We start from the raw sequence: 20,302 nt of genomic DNA on the forward strand, positions 1-20,302 counted from the left end.
ATGGCAATATCACTAGAATTGAATTATTATTATTATTATGTTGACTCTTATTAAATATCTTAATTAAATATCAAAAGCTATTGCTTTGTTGGCAGCAGGTTTATAAAAGGTTCTCATTGCAAATAAAATTATAAGAAATACAATCTCGGATGAAAAGATGTTTGTGTTAAGCAGTGTTTAGTACTAATCCAGATTCAGAAATACATTATCACGAGCCACACTCGTTTAACAGTGCCGTGCTTCACTCTTGAAATGCGCAGCGTATACACTAACCTAAAGGATTATTAGGAACACCATACTAATAGTGTGTTTGACCCCCTTTCGCCTTCAGAACTGCCTTAATTCTACGTGGCATTGATTCAACAAGGTGCTGAAAGCATTCTTTAGAAATGTTGGCCCATATTGATAGGATAGCATCTTGCAATTGATGAAGATTTGTGGGATCCAGGGCACGAAGCTCCCGTTCCACCACATCCCAAAGATGCTCTATTGAGTTGAGATTTGGTGACTGTGGGGGCCATTTTAGTACAGTGAACTCATTGTCATGTTCAAGAAACCAAACCATCAGAGGATGGGTACATGGTGGCCATAAAGGGATGGACATGGTCAGAAACATGGTGCCCAGGTAGGCCGTGGCATATAATCAATGCCCAATTAGCACTAAGGGGCCTAAAGTGTGCCAAGAAAACATCCCCCAACACCATTACACCACCACCACCAGCCTGCACAGTGGTAACAAGGCATGATGGGTCCATGTTTACACCAAATTCTGACTCTACCATCTGAATGTCTCAACAGAAATCGAGACATTATGGATTAATTAGCATCACAATTAAAGCATTCTTATCGAAGTGCTGCTTCTAAAGATATTACAACGTATTTAAACCTAATTTGAAGCTTGTGGACGTCAGTATTCAGCTAGTTGGTTGTTGAATCACTAGTTAACAATTGACCAGTGGTGGAGGAAGTACTGAATCTCAGTACTTAAGTAAAAGTAGAAATACCCGGATAAATATTTACTTTAGTAAAAGTAGAAGTAACACAATGACAACCATACTTAAGTAAAAAGTAAAAAGTACTTTATTTTAAATGTACTTTAAGTATTAAAAGTAAAAGTACTTGCATAACAGTTTATTATCTTAATGTCTATTTTCTAATGAAACTTGCTACTTGCTACTTAACCGGGCTTTTACCCCCTCATAACTTGAGACAGGGAAGTTTGAGGATTTAATTCATTATATTACTCTCCACATTAAGTGTGATAGGTAAGAATAAAGTGATATCAGTTCATAAAGTTGAAATAAATTCAGCAAATAAATGTTGTACTAAAATGTAAATGTTTGACAATAAATATAACAGTAATAGAATAGCTTTACAGTAAACAGTTTTTTTTTTTTTTGCAGTACTAGCCTATCTTATATTAATGACGCAAGACCATGTAAACAAACAAAAAAACACAGCCAATGTCCAAAGTTGCAATTAGTTAAGATAACGGACACAGCGCATCAATGATCATCATGTTTGTAGCATGATCCAGGGGATTAAAACGTCCAAAATATATTTCAGGCCTAGTGGAGTTGGTAACTAATAATAGTAGTAAAAGTGTAAAGTTGCATACAATGGAAATACTCACTAATGCAAGAAAAAACTACCTCAAAAAACTGTTATCTGAGCTGGTGTCCAGTAACTCCAGTTGGAATTTTCACCCCGATATGGCTGCCGCGCTACCGAAGCGCCATCTAGTGGCCGTTACCAAAAAAGCATCAGAGTTTCGCCTCTTGTTCTTCTATACTCTTAATAACTATGTTTGGCAGTAAACGAGATTAATTCATGGTGTAATTCTGAACCTCTTGGCTTGCCATAATCCTAACCAAACGAAACATATATTACACACGGTGTGTTTCCTATGCACGTAAAAACTAATTTTCGCGTATGAGTTGCATGATAAACACACTGCGTGCGAGACGCATTTAGTTGATATACTGTATCTATGGCAACCAAACGTCACTGGTGAGACAAACGTGCAACGAATGATTACGTCAGATTACGTTTTGGCAGGGGAAAAACTGATCCGAAAATGTAACGAAAATGTAACAGAAGTTGTAGAAATGTAGTGGAGTAGAAAGTATAATAATTGCTGCAAAATGTAACGAAGTAAAAGTAAAAAGTAGGCACTATTTATTGTACTTAAGTAAAGTAAAGATACGTGAAAAATGTACTTAAGTAAAGTAACGAAGTATTTGTACTTCGTTACATTCCACCACTGCAATTGACACATGCAAAACATGTTTGCAAACACTCAACCTGCCCAGAGTGCTGAAATTTGTCCTTGTACCAACCTTTTTGGGCATTTTGATTAATATGCCCGCGGTGGTTTCACACTAGTTTTCATTCAGGTCTCTGTGACGGTGAAAACACCCTGCAGATGTCCTGTCCTCCAGTGTCCTTTTCTTTCCATTCAACCTCCCTTATTTTACAACCTAGACATAAGAGCATCTATCCTGACCTCGTAATATGATTGGAAGTGTAATATACTCGAGATCAAATTAAGTCAGAGCCTGTCTTAGTTGGCCAAGGCGAGCATCTGTGGTGCACCAGGTGACTTGAGGACTATTCGGGCGAGATTAGTTGTCCAAACGAAATTAAAAGTATGTTTACGATTTAAGGCAGTGATTTGTACGAGATTGAGTTTTCTGTAGCAGATGGGATTTCCAGTACTTGATTTTATTTCAAAACTGTTGTTTTACTCACAAATTTATCTTTGAAACGCATTCATTCTCAGTCTGTCTTTAGCTTCTATAATGCATATTATATTAGATAAATATAACATGAAATTGTATATATATATTTTTCAGATATACACTACTGATCAAAAGTGTAGGATTTTGACATTTAGACATTTATATTTTAAAATGCAATTAACAAAGCTGAATTTTCAGCATCATTACTCCAGTGTTTAGCGTCACATGATCCTGCAGAAATATGCTAATATGCTGATTTTGTATGAGACACCAGCAGTTTTTTATTTTAAAACCAGAAAGTTGTCTTTGAGGACTTTTTCATCTTTAACGCATTCAAAAAAAGAGTAAAACCTGCTTGTGTGCACCCGTGGTTTGGGACACGTCTGAAATGGCATCGTTTCTGTGTTAAATAAACGTCAACTCCTACTCACAGCTAATAACAGAACAGCAAACAGCTCATTAAAACGCACTGCCATTTACACTTCAGTTTTTTTCCTCCCTCTACGTGCTGAACCATATGCGAATATTTTAGTCGATTCTCATTCTGGAACGGCTAGCCATAAACACTCTATATCGGTGTGTGAAATGGAGTCGTAATAGGCAAAGGATGACTTGCAGTGGTGCAGAGGTACAGTGAGAGCTGAACTTCTGTAAAGGACCTGAGGGAAACTGCCACTTTGACAGAATGAACCGTTGCTCGTGCTTGTCCCTGTTGTGTGGTGTGTTTAGGTCCTGTTGTATATGGAGTAAGAGGCGCTCTGGGAAGCCATTCCTAAGCACTTGTGCTGAGTGAGCCTTCCTCAGCATCCGAACTTGATGATTTCTTCATTTTGCTCTCCGGCCGTGCAGGATCCTGCAGCTTTTATCGGCCGTTCTTTCTCTCATCTCGTTGTTCTTCCTCTTTTCACTGAGCTTGGCACTGTTTACTGTAGTAAAATCAGTTCAGATGCACATCTTGATGTATTTTTGTTTGGAACAAGGGTATTTCCCCCTTTCCATTTTTCTTGCTTTTCCCCCTTCCTGTTCCTGTTCATCCACCTTCATTTTTTTTTTCCTTTTGCTTTGCCTTTTCTGTCATTTCCTTGCCTTTTTATTTTTCCTTTCATTTCCTTTTGCCTTTTCCTTTCACCTTTCATTTCTTTTCACCTTTTCTTTAGCCTCTTCCCTTCACCTTTCATTTCCCTTCACCTTTTCCTTTTGCCTTCATTTCATTTTATCTTTCCTCTTTAATTTCCTTAACCTATTCTTTTCCTGTCCCCTCATCTTATTACATTTCATTTAGCATTTTCCTTTTCTCTTTCCCCTTTCTTTTGCCCTTTCCCATTTCATTTCCTTATCCTTTCCTTTTTTATTTCCTCTTAAATTCTCTTTCCGTCTTTAATTTTAGTGCGTTTACTTTTTACTTTACTTTTGTTCCGTTTTCCATTTCCTCTTTCATTTGGCTTTCCTCAACTTGTATCTTTTCTTCTACCTTTTCCTTTCCTTTTCCTTTTCTATTTTCATTTCCATATCCTTTTTCTTTTCTTTTTTCTTTTTCTTTTCTGTTCTCTTCCATTTCTCCTCCATTTCACTTTACTTTTTCCTTTTCACAGGTCTTTTTCTTCTCCCCATTTTCATTTTTTTCTGTTCTTTCATTTTTCTTTTTGCAATCTTTTCTTATCGTTCGCCTCTCCTGTCCTTTTCTCCTTGTCCTGCAGACATGCTTGACGAACTGATGGCTCAGTATTCTGACATCTGGTTGTCTGCGTTTGGCTCCCGCTGGAGTAAATTGCAGTGTGGTTGTCGAGAGCAGAACTGGAAGCTTTGGCCTCTGAGCTCTCCAATAAAAGGATCAGACAGCTCTGCACTACACCACACTTCTTAAAGTATCACAGGTCGTGCAGGCCTAAGGCACCAGTGACCAGTACTCAAGAGGAACGTGACCTCAGTGTCTATTCATGTCAGATAATGGCCTGAAGCTATCCTCTTTGGTTGTTTGTGTACTTACCGTTCTGTTTTACTATGAGCAGTCTGATATATTCTGTGATGAACAGAGAAGCACATAGAATATTATATTACATTAGTATCAGGGATTCCTACCTGTGTTTTTGTAGCTTCAGAGAGTTATGATCCCTGTATTTCAAAAGTACACATCGTCCAGCTCTTATTAAGAATTGATATGCTTGTATTAATAACTCAAGAGGTCTGGCTTTGATGAAATCAACCCCTCAGAGGTCGCTTTATATCTACACACTAAAAAATGCTGGGTTGTTTCAAACCAAAATTTTTTTTTTTTTTTTTTTTTTGTTTACCGCTTTCTGCTCACTCTGTTTGACTTTTCGTACAATTTAAACATTTTACAGTTGCTGGTCGTCACTGAAAGCTAGTTTTGTGTTGCTTTTTATGAACTTATGTTTGGTTGAATGCATAATGATTTTAGTCTCTATATGACTTTTTAGCTTATATCAAATATTATATATATATTTTTTAAATGATATTCTATAATGTCTATCTATTTTATTATAAATGAATTGTATTATATTTTAATTGAATAGGGTCAGTAAGATGATTAAAATATTTTTTAAAGAAGTCTAGTATGAATTTATTTGATCAAAAATACAGTAAAAATGGTAATATTGTGACGTATAACAACAATTTTCTGTTTAAATGATCCTAGTAGGCTGATTTGGTACTCAAGAAACAGTTATTATTATCAATGTTGAAAACCAATGCATGTGGTGCTTTTAAATATTAATGTGGAGATCGATGCATTTTATTTCTAGATTTTTTATGAATAGAATGTTTAAAAGTCAAGTAAAAACTGCATTTATTTAAAATGGAAGTTTTCTTTAGTTTTATTTGTCACTTTTGATCAAATTCAATACATAATTGCTGGACAAAGTTAATCATAATCATCCGATCATCATCCGACTGACCCCAAACTTTTGACAGGTCATGTAATCCTAATCTTATCATATGGACCACTTTTATTGAGGGTTTTTTTGTTTTTTAAAAGGTTGACAGCCCCATCTCTTATTAAATGGAAAAAGAAACCTGTATATTCTTTAATAACTCACTTTATGTTCAGTGGAAAACATATGGATTTGAGAAAAGACATACGGGCGAGTCAATACTGACAACAAAAGATGGTTTCCCATGTGTTCAAGGCATGTACACTAACCCCAAGGGCTTAGCTCTGACTCCGCATTTCTTTTCAACCAATGTCCTTCTGTAACATTTAAGAATGTTTCTCACGTTTGCCCAAGTTTAAGCAATACAAAAAGCTATTTCCATGCCATACATTTTTCCTCTCACGCCTGCCATTTTCAGTTCTCGTGCGACTTGCCGGTAGATCGCTAATTCATCCTCGGGCTGCTCTGGGATGTGGGAGCTTTTTGCAAGTTCAGCGGAGTGGGAATTTCACAGTAGTGCTTGAGAGAGGAAAAAAAAACACACAGGAGATGAATGATGCCCTGTGCTCCCTGAGGGAAGATATCCTATGTATTAATGAGCGTGAGTGTCTGTCTCTCAGGCAGGAGGTACTAATGACCTGTCTCAGCTGATCATCAGCACCAAAGTCTCGTCTTTATCTTTATTGGAATTCAACCCATAACAAAGACCTTTTCTTTGTAACCCTGTGGAAAAAAAATCCATTTCCGCAGTCTATGTTTTATAATCCAAGTTTGCTATGTCCTTTAGTGGGCAAATTGAATTTAATGAAATGTCAGGGTGGTCGTAGCCGAAAATCCGCATGGCGCTTTTAATATCTTATAATTCAGATCATAAACAGGCTTGACTTGAAATGGATCCAAGGGAAGGAGGAGGCAGTTAAGAGATGCAAACCCATTTCTGAGAAAAGCTGAATGGCAGCTTTGTTCTCAAATTCCTCCTCCAAGAAACAACTGGCATTTCTGCGGTGAGGAATATGTCTGCGTGTGATTTATTTTGTGATCTTTGAAATCGTAGTCGACATATCGGCCCTGTTGGGAAGATTGTTCAGCGCTATCTGATCGGAGTGTTGGTGTCAAATATTGTTGTGTTTGTGCGAGTGAATGAGAGGGTTTTGACTTTTGTTTTTTTTATGAGGAAAAGGCTTGAACCTTTTGTTTGTGGCAACTGGCAAATACTGAATATATATATATATATATTGATTAGGGGTCAATATGTCATATGTCCAACTAATACTTGAATGGGATGATTAATGGAATTCTGATCGAATGGAGTTACTTTCTTCAAAAAAGGAAGCGAAATTATCATGAAAGTAGTCCATATGACTCATTCATAAGTTTCAAAGTCATCTAAAGTCATATTATAACTTTGTGTTAAAATTGAAAGTTTCAAACTGAAAGGTGTTATCCACTGAGTGAGTTGTATGAATCATTTTGTGAACAAGTTCAGTTGTTTCATTGAAAAGATTTGATGCAAAATTGATTTATTCATAAATCAGACTTCACTGTTCAACTTTCATGAATGCTTCAACGAGAACTGGGGCGGAAGTCAAGATTTTGGATGAGAAACGACTTAAATGGTCTTTTTCCTCATGAATCACAGACCATGTTTCTGATACTTTTGTGGTGCTTTTTACTTTTGATGCTTAAAGACTTTTTTGTTGGAAAAACGGTCTTCAAAATGTTTCCATTTGTGTTTCACAGAAGCAAATAACTAACAGAGGTTTGTGTTGACGGAAGAGTGAGTAAATGGCGACAGATTTATCACTTTTGGTTGAACTATTCCTTTAAAATTCAATATTTCCTGTAGCGTCGAGACCCGACCGTCCTCGTCAATTGTAATCTGAGCACATTACACTTAGCGTACCTTGTCTTTTAACACGAGCGGAGTAACCTCATGTAATAGTCTCTCATTATTTTCTCTTACTGAGGTGAAACCAGAACGTGTTTCCATTTCACAGGAGCTCCGTTTGTCATTGAGGGCCATTGAGAATCTACCCACAATGCCTTGTGGCCCATCAGTGGGTGCCGCTGGGGCTCCAAATTACCCTGTCACAGCTGCTGCTGTTCTGCATGGTTGACCCCACGGTAAGGCTCTGACTGAATTGATTAGAGCCTCGAGCTGAAGTGATGATGTGTTTAAAGAGAGATGATAGAAAGTGTCATCATAATGGATTATGCTGCCAATCCATTGGTGATGCCTTGAATGTAAAATATGAACACTGAATATTGATTTTCGGGAGTAGCAAAGCATGTCGCTTGTTTCTCTGAATTTGAGGTTCATGACTAAATCACTTTGTGAAGTCGGGTGTAAGTACTACAGGCCTAGATGGACTTATTCCATATTTTATGGATCTTTAGTAAGTCCAGAGAAGTTCCAGTCGGTGTGGCTAATTCAATGCAAAACCCATGATTCATGACTAATATTAAATATTAAAATACCTAGCATTGCGATTCAACTTCTTGTGGGTGTGATCAATTCAAAAGCCAAATGATGATTTAAAAGTGTACCAAGTCTTAAATCCTGACTGCTTCTAGCCCTGAACATATCCTCGATGATATTAATACGGCATGAATGAATCCGGGTACCCAGAGTTCTCTGCTTTTACTCGTATGCAGTTGTGTTATGTAACCTTATCCCGTTGGCTCAGTGCAGCAGTTTTTTTTTTTTCAAAGCGTTTGTGAGGTGGTACTGAAAACCAGAATTAAAGAAAGTGCTCCTTGCCTTCTGACAACTCAATGAGCTTGTAAATATTTCAGAGAGTCTCAGAGAGCAAGAGAGGCATGATAATGAAAGAGTTGTGTAGAACATGAATATGGGACTTTATATATTTAATGACAGCTCGAGGGTGCAGGAGAATAGCGACATGCTAACCGAATTAGCGACTACGTTGAAAACCCTTGCAAACTCAAGGAAAATAAACAAATGTTGGCACAGTGCAAACACAACCAGGCTTTCTAGTTTCTTATTTGTGTGCTGTAGTATCCCAGATAGCAAACTGACATTGAATCAACGTGGAAATATGACATCGAAACAACGTTGATCTGACATTGTTTTGCTCATCGAATTAACGTTGAACCAACGTCAGACGCGTCAATCTTTCAAAACTAACGGAAAATCAACTTGAAATCAACGCGTTGTTTCAACGTTATGAAAGCAAACCAATTTTCGATTTTCATTTAGCTTTGAAGAATGCCGCGTCTGACGTTGGTTCAACGTTAATTCGATGAGCAAAATCAACGTTGTTTTTTAATGTCATGAGAGACGTTGTTTCCACGTTGATTCAATGTCAGTTTGCTATCTGGGATGATCACCTGCTCCCTCAAAAGATCGTCTGAAGGTTGTGTTTGATCGTGACCATGGTCGCTATATGCTAATGACTGATCTGATTTAGCTCGCGTCCTCTGAAGCCATTTACCACCTCCAGCTCCTCTTTATTTTCCTTCCTCAGGGCTTTTTGTGTCACTGAATTGCAGGTGGGGTTAATGAGGTTTTCTCTGAACATAATTCCTGTGTAATGATATACAGCAGATTGGATGAACCCTTTGTGGATATCAGTCTTTCTGTCAGGCAAACAGTTGCATGGGTTTGGCTTGTGTGTGTCTGGCTTGCTGCGTCTGGGGGTGTTGTAGATGGCCAGATGTTGTGTAGTGTTGGGATAGAGAGCGAATAAAGTGCAGCCTACTGTTGATATCGGACTGAGGAAAGCTTGTCTTGTCGCTCTGAGCTTAAGACCGAATCAGATGGGACGGAGAACAAGGTCTTATACCATGGATGCAGACATGCCCCTTCCCCCATGATGCTATTCGGCAATTACAAGCCTTTACTTCTATGTTCAGCGGAAATGGCTGTTTGCTTTAGAGCGTGCCCACTGATTGAAGAGATGAATGCTGGGCATACCGGCTGCCAGCTTTAGACTCTACTTCCTGTTTCTCTTTATCTCATACAACAACCTTGTATAAACTAATTTGCTTTATTTTGGTCCACAGCTCTTTAGTAGTATTAAACCTGTTTTCCGTTTTGATTAGTTAGATGCTGATTGGGAGAAAATCTCTTGAGCAGTGTCTCCCACCCCTAATACCATCATCAACACTCAAACATACCTGATTCGGCTAATCTGTTCAAACGTAGACTCCAAGACCTGGAATGAGACTGTCAGATAAGGGAAACATCCAAAATGTGCATTGTTGGTGGTACTCCAAGACTCCTGTGATGGGAAAACTGTATTTCTTTATTTTCAGGTCTTTTCAAGTTTAATTACAGGTATTTAATGGCCAATTTCCCCAATCTCTTTCCCCATCTTTCTCTTCCTAAAGGGATAGTTCACCTGAATACATACACAAAACTCTCTCATCATTTACTTACCCTCATGTCGTTCCAAAAATGAATGACTAAAATACCAAAAATATTTGTTTCTGCCATTTTTGTCCATATTATGAAAGTAATTAAAATCAAAACTTTTGAATAAAGGTAGTTTGGAATGAATCTCAAACTGTATGCTGTAAATTTAACTTTGGCATGTGTTTATTTACTCTCAAATCATATAAAAACATCAATTAAACTTTTGAAAACTGGTTTCGATGTGCAAGTCTTTTGAACCGTCTCAATGTAAACAACAAAAAAGTCTATCTCTGAAGATTATGACATCATGGACATGTGTATTACATGTTCAGTCTATGTTTCATAGCCATCTAATGACCTGGCAGCAGAATACAACTAAAGTTACAGACAACTTTAGTTTTTTGGGGGGATCTTGAAAGTTTTGAACTCTCTCGACTTTCATAATTTGAACCAAAACTTCTGGAACATTATTCAACAAGTTATGTTCTGCAGAAGAAAGAGAGCCATACAGGTTAGAAATGACAAGAAGGTGAGTAAATTATGACAGTGTTTGATTTTTGGCTGGTTCAAAGGCCTGTTCAAACCGACCTCAGTTCCCACCTTGAGGGAAGTGTGAGATCCCTCTTACTCTTTCAATCTCTCTTTTAGACACTTCTGGCCTACTTAAAAACAACTGCTGTAACACAAGCTGGAGCACCTCAGGAGATCCTGCGTGGGAAAAAGCTTGAGGCCATTGTTCTGCTTCTCCGACAAGAGTGGTGAACAGTGTTGTGAAAGATCTTATCCTCAGAGGTGTAACTGGTCTGGATTGTCACTGGTTGGTGCTGGACTTTGGTAATCACTGGGTTTCGGTTTCTGCTTTTGCCACAGAGCAAAACCCCAAGCTCAATAGAAACAGGTTTAGTCTCATTGACGAATTTACAGAACGGGCTTTGTTGGAATGTTTGTGTGTGAGGTGATGGGGGGGGGGGGGGGGGGGGGGTTATGATACTTTTCTCATTTGTCCTGGCCTGGAATACTTTTTTGTTGGGTACAAGCTGCACTGCGTCACCCATCGTTTTTGTCATAGTACAAGGCCACCCTCTAAGACTTGGGAAAAGTTTAACTATAGCTACACTACAGTGCTCTGCTCAAAGCATCTTTGACAGATCACCCTCTCAATTTTGAGGGTCTTCTACTGAGTTTTCTTGCTCCCTGGAGGCCTAATCAGTGCCCAGGTGGCAAAGTTGGGTACCCGCCCTTGGCCTCAGAACTGCAGATGTCACCCGGTGGGTTCCATGAGCCCCAGCTGTGCTGGCCAGCTGGTTTCTGCACACTATCCTTACTTCTCCCTGAAGACATGACCCAAATAGCAAGCCCCAGAGAATACTGAAACACACCACAAACAAACAACCCCAATCTGTCAAGAGCAAGTAAAGAGTGGAGGTGCAAAAATGGTTCTGGATTTTTTTAAGTTTCAGGTTGATTAAACAAGTAGATAAAACATGGCCTCACCCATCATTCCACACTGTGACCTATTCGTCTGCTTTGCTCTAGTTGTCGTAACTCCCATTCTGGGGGTCCTATGGGAGTTGACACTGTTGTTTCAGGCAGTGCGATCAACGTTTGAGATTGTCTCCACTTCCGTGTTGTTTTCCAAAGGAAAAACAGTAGAGCATTATTATCATGCCAAGTCCTTGAACATACAGTCAGACCTGGACTATTGCGACACCATGCCAAGAACTCACACAGTGACCATGGATGGTACTCAATCCAAACAAGTCAACTGTGTTTTTTTGTTTGGGTTTCTGCTTTGTGTCAACTGGACCAGAACATCTTATCCTACTTTGGAGCCAGCAAGTCTGCAACAGTGCTGTTGTGTTAGAGCACTTGCACTTAGACTTGTGTTAATGACTCTTAGTAATAGGCCAAAGCTTCCAATCTCTTGTGGTGTAACTGGAGAATAGTTAGAGAAGGTCATACGTCTGTAAATGATATTGGGTTTCTTCTCTACTTGTTAGCGCATGGCAAGCAATTCCCTGCAAGTTTACTACGTCCCTCGATACCTGTACTTTCAACACGGGGAGCCAATATTGTTTATATTACAGAGGAGCTAGTTTACAAGGTACGCTTTGTCCAAATGTTTACACATCTCTGATGTATGTTTGCGCCTTGCCTGTGTATGCAGCGTTGACTTAAGGGAAATAGTAAAACCAGGCTACAGAGGATATTAGCCAGGCATCTTTAAATAAATTTTATATTCTACTGTTTGGCTGTCGGAAGTTCACACTCAGGGCAGCAGCAGTAATTTTCCCCTCGTGTCTTTTTCACTGTCTAATGGCTTTATATTTCCTGGCCGCTCTGCCAGCGTAGCTTCTGGGAGCAGGAGCGGGGGGAAACAGTGTGGCAATGCACTGCGGCAGAGATGGGCACACAAGCTTCTGCTCTCTCTATGTCATCTTCATGATCTCTCTTTCTCTCTCTGGTCATTCTTCATCCTAGCAGGTTCTGTCGCCCTGAGGAAGGCCTCTGAGTCTGGTGATGACTGAAAGCAAGAATGCTTCTGTTCTTCTTTGCTTTCCATGTGCACTCTACTGTCGCATCTTCTGGACAGCCGCCTCCATGTAATCTCTGGTACATACAGTAGGAGTACCCTTCTGTAAGTTTCAGTGAGTCTGAGTGCTTTTGACCACTTTAGGGGAGGAAGGTGATAGTGCTGCTGTTGAGGTCAACTTAAAGGCCCACTGAAGTGCCTTGAAACGCACAGCGTTGTTCAATGTGTTGATGTAATTTCAACTGAAACAGGAAGACAGGATGGGACATATTGAGCAGCTCCTTCCTTTTTTTAAAATGGCCGATAGCGTTTCGTTTATATCACAGCTCAGGCAGAGCTGTTGAGCTCGGCAAAGCCGCATTTGACAGCTTATGACAACCAGTGTAATAGATTCCCTTTTTAGATGTAATAATGAAACTGTTACTTAAAGGGGTGATGAACTGAGAAATCAAATTTCCCTTGAGCTTTCGACATCTAAGAGGTCATCATATTATGAGAATATCCTGTAAGTTTCAGAACTGAAAACGTCCTTGTTAGTCCAATAAAAGCTTTTATTGACACCAGCCTCTGAGAACGACTCGTTTTTAAAAGTGGGGAACTATGACGTCGAAGGGATTAAAACACCACCCTCGCAGAAGAAGATCAATGCCTACTTCAACACGGCCTGTTGAAGGATTCCTCTGGATTCAAATAGGACTGCATGGATAAACTTTATTTTTAATGACGTTCCAGCTGATGAGGTAAAACATTGTCCGTCTGTTCGCTTCACTTCACTGAGGATTGTTTTGTCAACAAGACTGGATTTGCAGACCGATTAAGAGTAAAGAACGTGCTGTGCCGTCTATATTGGATCTGACAGGAATTGTGCTACAAATGGACTCTTGGTTGAACATGTGGGCGAATCCGGTTGCCATTTGACAACATTGGACGTTTTCCCCCACATGCACCGATGGGTAAGTTAAACTCATTATAATATGCAAAACTGTTATCCACTCACAGCAGTGGGCGTTTATTTCCAAGTCTTCAGAGCGACACGCCCATAAAAACCGACTGTTTTTTTTTCAGGTAGGCTCACAACTTGGTTACAAAATAGCCTATTATTCATTTTGATGTTTTTAAATGCAAAAACCAAGCGAACGTCATAAATTGACCTCAGACAACAATATAATAAAATTTAAAAAGCCAGTTCATGACCCCATTAAGCAAAACAGTGAACATAATCATGCTGAGGATGTGTAGTTTGAAAAGTGTGGCATTGGTGTTATCTTTTCTACTTGTTAGTGCTGTTTGTAATGCCAAATCTGTCTAACCGTTTCTCCTTCTAATCTACTCTGTATGTCTTTAAAATATAGAATTATGTGTAGAATTCAAATGGGTTTAAGTCTGATACGCTCTGTGGTCTGCGCTGACTTTCACATATGAGCCGCTCTGTGCTATCGGGTCTCTGGACCGTAGGTGTTTCATTCGTCCCAATGGAAAGCATATTTACACTGTTTGAATCATTCCCTTTCACCTAATTAGTGGATTATGTGCCATTCACAATTGAATGGCATTGATGCGATTGTGTGAACAAGTGACTGTTTTCAGCCACAGCTTTAGCCTCTATTTATAGTGTAGGGAGCTGGATGCTTCAGTTACTAGAGAGTATTTTATTGGACAGAAAATCTGATGAGAAGTTGAAGTGCAGAGTGATGTCATCAAAATCTGTAAGAGACTGTACGTTTTGAATGCTTATATATTCTTAATATGAACCTTGTCATTGTTTTGAAGCACACTAGCTTATATTTACAATTATTCATTTAGCTGACACTTTTATTCAAAGCGACTTACAATTGCTATATATGTCAGAGGTCACACGCCTCTGGAGCAACTAGGGGTTAAGTGTCTTGCTCAGGGACACATTGGTGTCTCGCAGTGGATTCAAACCTGGGTCTCTCACACCAAAGGCATGTGTCTTATCCACTGTGCTATCACCACCCCAAAATATAAAACAGGAAAGCTAAAGATTCATAATAAAAGGCAAAAAAAAAAATGTATTTTGATTTCGTGGGGACTTTAAAGGAGTAGTTCACTTTTAAAAAAAAACTTTTGCTGATAATTTACACCCCCATGTCATCCAAGATGTCCATGTCATTCTTTCTTCAGTCGAAAAGAAATGAAGGTTTTTGATGAAAACATTCCAGGATTTTTCTCCATGTAATGGACTTTACTGGTAACCAAACAGTTCAAGGTCCAAAAGACAATTTCAGTGCAAACTGTTCAAAGGGCTTTAAACGACTCCAGACGATGAATAAGGGTCTTATCAAGCGAAACGATCACTTAATTTTTTTTAGAAAAAAATAAAGTTTAAGTTTTATAAGCTCAAATGCTCGCCTTGCTCTGTTCTGTGATGCGCGTTCGTGACTCTCCTGTTCGAACTCGTTTATCAAAATGAACGAATCTTTTTTCGTGTCATTTGGTTCTTTCAACGAACAAAATGAACAAATTGACTCTGAAATAGATTTGTTCATTTTGATGAACGAGTTCGAACAGGAGAGTCACGAACGCGCATCAGCAAGCAGAGATAGGCGAGCATTTGAGCTTTTTTTAGCTTTTTTTAAAGGAGCGATGGTTTCGCTTGATAAGACCCTTATTCATCATATGGAATCGTTTACAGCCCTTTGAACAGTTTGCACTGAAACTGTCTTTTGGACCTTGAACCGTTTGGTTACCAGTGAAGTCCATTATATGGAGAAAAATCCTGGAATGTTTTCATCAAAAACCTTAATTTCTTTTCGACTGAAGAAAGAATGACATGAACTTGGATGACATGGGGGTGAGTAAATTATCAGCAAAGGTTGTTTTTTTTAAAAGTGAACTACTCCTTTAAGATGTAGTGAAATAATAATAATGATAATAATTAATTATTTTACACCTACTGTTTATTTCCTCTCTAACTGTACAGGGCCTCAGCAGTAGAGACAATCACTCACTGTAATTAGTTTTAAAGTTAGACACCTTTTATTATTTAAGAGGTATCGTTAAACATTAGATTAACCCTAATACTAACATATATGAAACTGTGGGTTGCAAACCGTGCGGTTCTTGTTTTATGGGAACCATTTCAACCCTGACTGATTTCTCACCTAAGCTGTCTGTTGTTGGCAGGGGTTCCTCATTCCTTTATCTGTATTTTTTTGTCCTCTCCTCCCTGTTATGTCTGGAGGTGTGATTTATGTATTCTTTTATTGAATTCCTGTGCTTTGTTTAAACGGAATATGGCAGTGGTGTTTAGCGTTTTTCTCCGTTTACTTGGCAGCTTTAAAACCGGCCTCATCTGGTCTGCTTTGATCTTGAAACATTCGAACGCCGTTCAAGACATTGCGAACGTGTGTGATTTATGAAACCTCTTAGCATATGCGATACTCGACAAAGAGAAGGCTTGTAATTGGCTGGGATGTTTTACCTGCTCTGCTGGTTGCTAAAATTGCACGTGCCAACAAATGTAACTTAGAGCTTTGTTAAATGGGAAGTTCAACTATACCTGTAAACCTTAACAAGAAGAAAAGTGAGCACTGGACAGTTAGAGCTCGTTCTTAGACCACTGAAAAAATGCGAGGGTTGACAGAGGAGTAATTTTATCGTTGTAATGAAGAGTGTATCTGCAATTAGCCTTTTGTCCTCTACAGCTGAAGTTCAGGCTCTCGGATCCAAACATGCGTGACTCCCTCATCCCAGTTAGCCCGACTGAGAAGCTTGTCGTCTAAATGTCTGTGCTGGTTAAAGATCCCCCACTGCACATTTAAGCTGTGGTCACACAATGCTCTTAAATGCAGATTGTGGTGGTGGCTGCTATCTGGCTTATTTGCTCTGGAGTCGAAACTTTTCATCTCATTTGATTTGATGCTGTGGCCCCCTAATTGTGAGGGACCCTCTGGCATTTCCAGCCCTAAGGCTTTTGTTCAACCATCAAAATGTATTTATTGACCCTGAAGAAACTGGCTGAGGAGATGCTTGGACGGTTTTGGAGAGCACATTATGCCATTGTTTTAGGCGTTGCTACCACTGGCAGGCTGGAATGCTTTCTCTCTCTTTTGATAGTCACACTAACTTAGTGTACATAAGTGATTTCTGGGTTTGTTTTAACAGCATGATGAGTTTGATTTGATATTCTCTGTAATGTAGTTGAAGCTTGTTGGGAGAAAACCATCTGGGAGATGCAAGAAAAGGGCAACAGCACCCCCATGTGACCCAAATGCTGTTCTCATGCAGCAGAAAACTGTTTTATATTAAATGATTTGTTTGTTTTATGGATTAAAATATTGTTTTTGGATTATACATTTAGCAGATGCGTCTACCCAAAGTGGCCACTTGAGCTACAAGAATTACAATTGAATGTTTGAATGATTATGCACATTTTTGTCTTTCAAAATGTCTAGGCAATCCGGGTATACGTGACTGTTTTCCTTCTTATTGCTTGATAACCAAAGAAGACCTAAAATGACAGTACTTTTAAAACAGCTCAGACATTTTACTTGGAAAGTATGCAGACTGCAACTGACCTCAACAAGTTCAAGGCTGACTTTTCATGTGCACTTCCCCGCTGGTTTCCCAGTGGCCCCGCTCTCTTTGGTGTTTGACGATAGCTTTAGAAAGATGCTGAGTGCTTCTCTTCAGTCTGTGCTGAACTCAGCTGGCTAGAAGTGAAAGATGTGATTTATATGCCTCACTGCTCACTTTCTGAATCTGAGCTGTCCTAAAAAAAAAGTGTGTATGCAAGAAATGGATTGAGGGGCGCCGTCAGACATTTACTCCTGTGTATCGCCGTTTACCGTGGAGAACAACCCGCATGTCAAACCTAGGTCACTTTCTTCTCTGGAATACAAATAGAAATGTAAATGATGAAAGTAAATGGTGACCATTCATATTTTAAGACTGAAGCCGGATGAAAGCTTTGTGTAAGGAACAGACTAAAATATGTTGATTCATTATTATCAAATTTTGAGAAATATGCTACTTTTATGGTACTTTTCAAAGTGATTTTTTCGGGATACACGTCAGTTATTTCAGTCAGATTGCGCAATACAATTATTAATTTAGCAAATGCTTCTATCAAGTGACAACACTGTAAAAATATTGTTGGTTTAAGTACTTAAAAAATGAAGTAATGTGGTTGCCTTGAAATTAAGTTAATTGAAATAGAAAAATTGAGTTAATACAATGAAGGAAATTGATTTAATCACAAAAAATTCAAGATATTATGATATCTGAACTACATAAACGATTTAAGTTGATTTGACAAAAGAAAAAATGTTGTGATTTACAAATCAGGAAAAAAAAATTTCACACTTTTCTAGCACCATTGAGCCACAATAATTACAATTTGTCTAGGGATTTTTTTCTCTATTATTATTTAAATATTAGAATGATTAAGCAAACGGTTTTGTGCATGTGATGCACGATAGATGTGCAGTTTATCGAAAGCATGCTTGCACAATCAAATGTGATGCAATCCAGGTATTTACTGTTAAAAAATATTGTTAGTTTAACTTAATAAAATGAAGTAACCTGGTTACCTTAAAGTTTTAAGTTCATTGAAATAGAAAAAATTGAGTTAATACAATGAAGGAGATTGATTTAATCACCAGAAACTCAAATCTGAACTACAAGTTGATTTGACAAAAGAACAAATGTTGTGATTACAAAACTGAAAAAAAAAAAAAGATTTTTACAGTGTTTTCGTGCTTTCGTGTCTCTGCGTAAGCTAGCTCCAAAGAAGATATTTTGAAAAATGTTGACTTTCATTGTATGACTTTACATTGTAAACACTATCATGATGACAAAATTTTTTGTTTTTAGATGAACTATCCATTTAAGTGTGCATGCAGTCCCTGAAGGAAGGTGAAGTCGAAAGATACTGTATTATTTATTGAATTTGGATTAGTTTTTCTCTGCAATCCCCTGCAAACTCAGTCAAATATACATATTCTGCTCGCTGTGCCACTAGAATCAGCACTGATGCAGCATCGCTGAATGAACACAAGGAGGCTGTCAGGGTTAAAGAAACGCGCTGCGGGGAGATGTACGGGTTCGGCTGGCCACTTTTTTTTTCTTTTTTTTTTTAAATTGGGCTGTGTTTTATTTTTCCTCTATAAAGCGGCCTGCTTTTGCCCTGCAGGTCTTTCTCGTGATGCAAACAGTCATTTAAGGACCTTGAAGGATGGAAGCTCCTTCCTTTGAGCGTTTCTGCTTGCAAATGACGAGATTATCACCTTTCTTTCTTTTCCTTTCCTCGTTTTGCATCTCCAGGTCATTCCTCCCTCTGCTCGGCCAGGCCTTTGGATCGAGGCACTGTTATTTTTCCTCTTCGTCTTTTACGAGGGACGTTTTACAGCTGAGGTCGTATTGTTCTCGTGCTCACGACACGTCACCTGATGGGTTTAGCACAACCGTTAGGTCATGTTTTTGCGACGTTCACTTGCAGGTGAAAGTTTTCAGACTCTCCGTAACTTGGAAAGTTGATGACGTGAAGGGATTGAAACTAAATCTGCTGTAGCTGGAGATTGCATCTAAATGCTACTGGCAGTGTGTGAGTAGATGATGTGTCTGTGAAGTGGCGTGGTAGAACAAAGGTAGAAACTTATGGCTGTGGTTTGTTTAAAAAGTGCATCATGTTATACTGTAATTTAGTATTAAAATCTTCATTTCTGTTTTCTTTCTGCAGGCTAGGTGATCAAGTAGGAGTGCTGCTCTGACAGCAAGTGCAAACCCAGGTGTGTATCTTCTGATCTCCTCTATTCTTAGTCTAGGATAATAATTTTGGCAAATTTTGGTTCTTGACCAAAGTGACAATGTGGTGCTCTTCATGGAGTTAAGCAGTGTGTGTTGTGACTGTTCATGCGCTGATGCACAGATTCAGTCTGTTTAGCACTTACTGAATTGTATGTTATGTGGAATAATTCTGTAATCTGATTTTTTTTTAGGGAAATAGTAAAACAAGTAATAAGTCACTTTACTGTAGCCTATTTAATACAGTAAATAAACAGTAGCAGTGTGAAATATTATTACAATGTAAAAATTATTTTTTTAAATGTAATTAAATCTGTGAGACAAAGCAAAATTTTCAGCATCATTACTCTAGCTTTCAGTGTCACATGGTCCTTCAAAAAATGATATGCTAATTTGGTGCTCCATTTCTTATCAGTGTGGAAAACAGCTGTGATGCTTAATATATTTGTGATTTTTTTTTTTATGAACATAGTTCAAAATAAAACCATTTATTTGAAATAGAATTTTTTTGTAGCATTATAAATGGCTTTACTGACACTTAAAGGGTTAGTTCACCCAAAAATGAAAATTAAGTCATTAATTACTCACCCCCATGCTGTAGCAACCCCGTAAGACCTTCGTTCGTCTTCGGAACACAAATAAAGATATTTTTGATTAAATTTGAGAGCTGTATAACTACCACATTGGCTCCTAAGGGACTGCCTCTTGACGGCCCAGAAAGTCAATGAAGAAAATGTTTAAATATCCCAAGTGACTACCGTGGCTCAACTATATGTTTATCAAGCGACGCAAATACTTTTTGTGCGAAAAAACAAACAAAAATAACGAGTTTATTCGACTATTTCTTTTCTTCCTTGTAGGCCAGAAACGAGACTTCCTTAGATTTCCACGACGCATGCGCGAGAATTGCTATCTGCTTACACTACTTCAGAGCCGCTCTGCGCTACTTCAGATCGCAATTCTCGCGCATGCGTCGTCACTTGGGATATTT

The 20,302-nt window shown here is 38.6% G+C and overlaps 1 protein-coding gene across 3 annotated transcripts in view; it reads left to right on the forward strand.

Annotated features, from left to right (window-relative positions):
• The window catches only part of adarb1b (adenosine deaminase RNA specific B1b), a 178,178-nt gene that overhangs the window by 102,208 nt on the left and 55,668 nt on the right, over positions 1–20,302 (forward strand). For all 3 annotated transcript variants that reach the window (XM_089133390.1, XM_039683310.2, XM_089133391.1), the window contains exon 3: positions 19,247–19,295. The gene's annotated coding sequence lies outside the window, so the exon portion shown is untranslated. The remainder of the gene's footprint in view (positions 1–19,246; positions 19,296–20,302) is intronic.

Source organism: Pimephales promelas, chromosome 7 (genome assembly GCF_988280905.1).
Source record: "Pimephales promelas chromosome 7, fPimPro1.hap1.1, whole genome shotgun sequence".
NCBI lineage: Eukaryota > Metazoa > Chordata > Actinopteri > Cypriniformes > Leuciscidae > Pimephales > Pimephales promelas.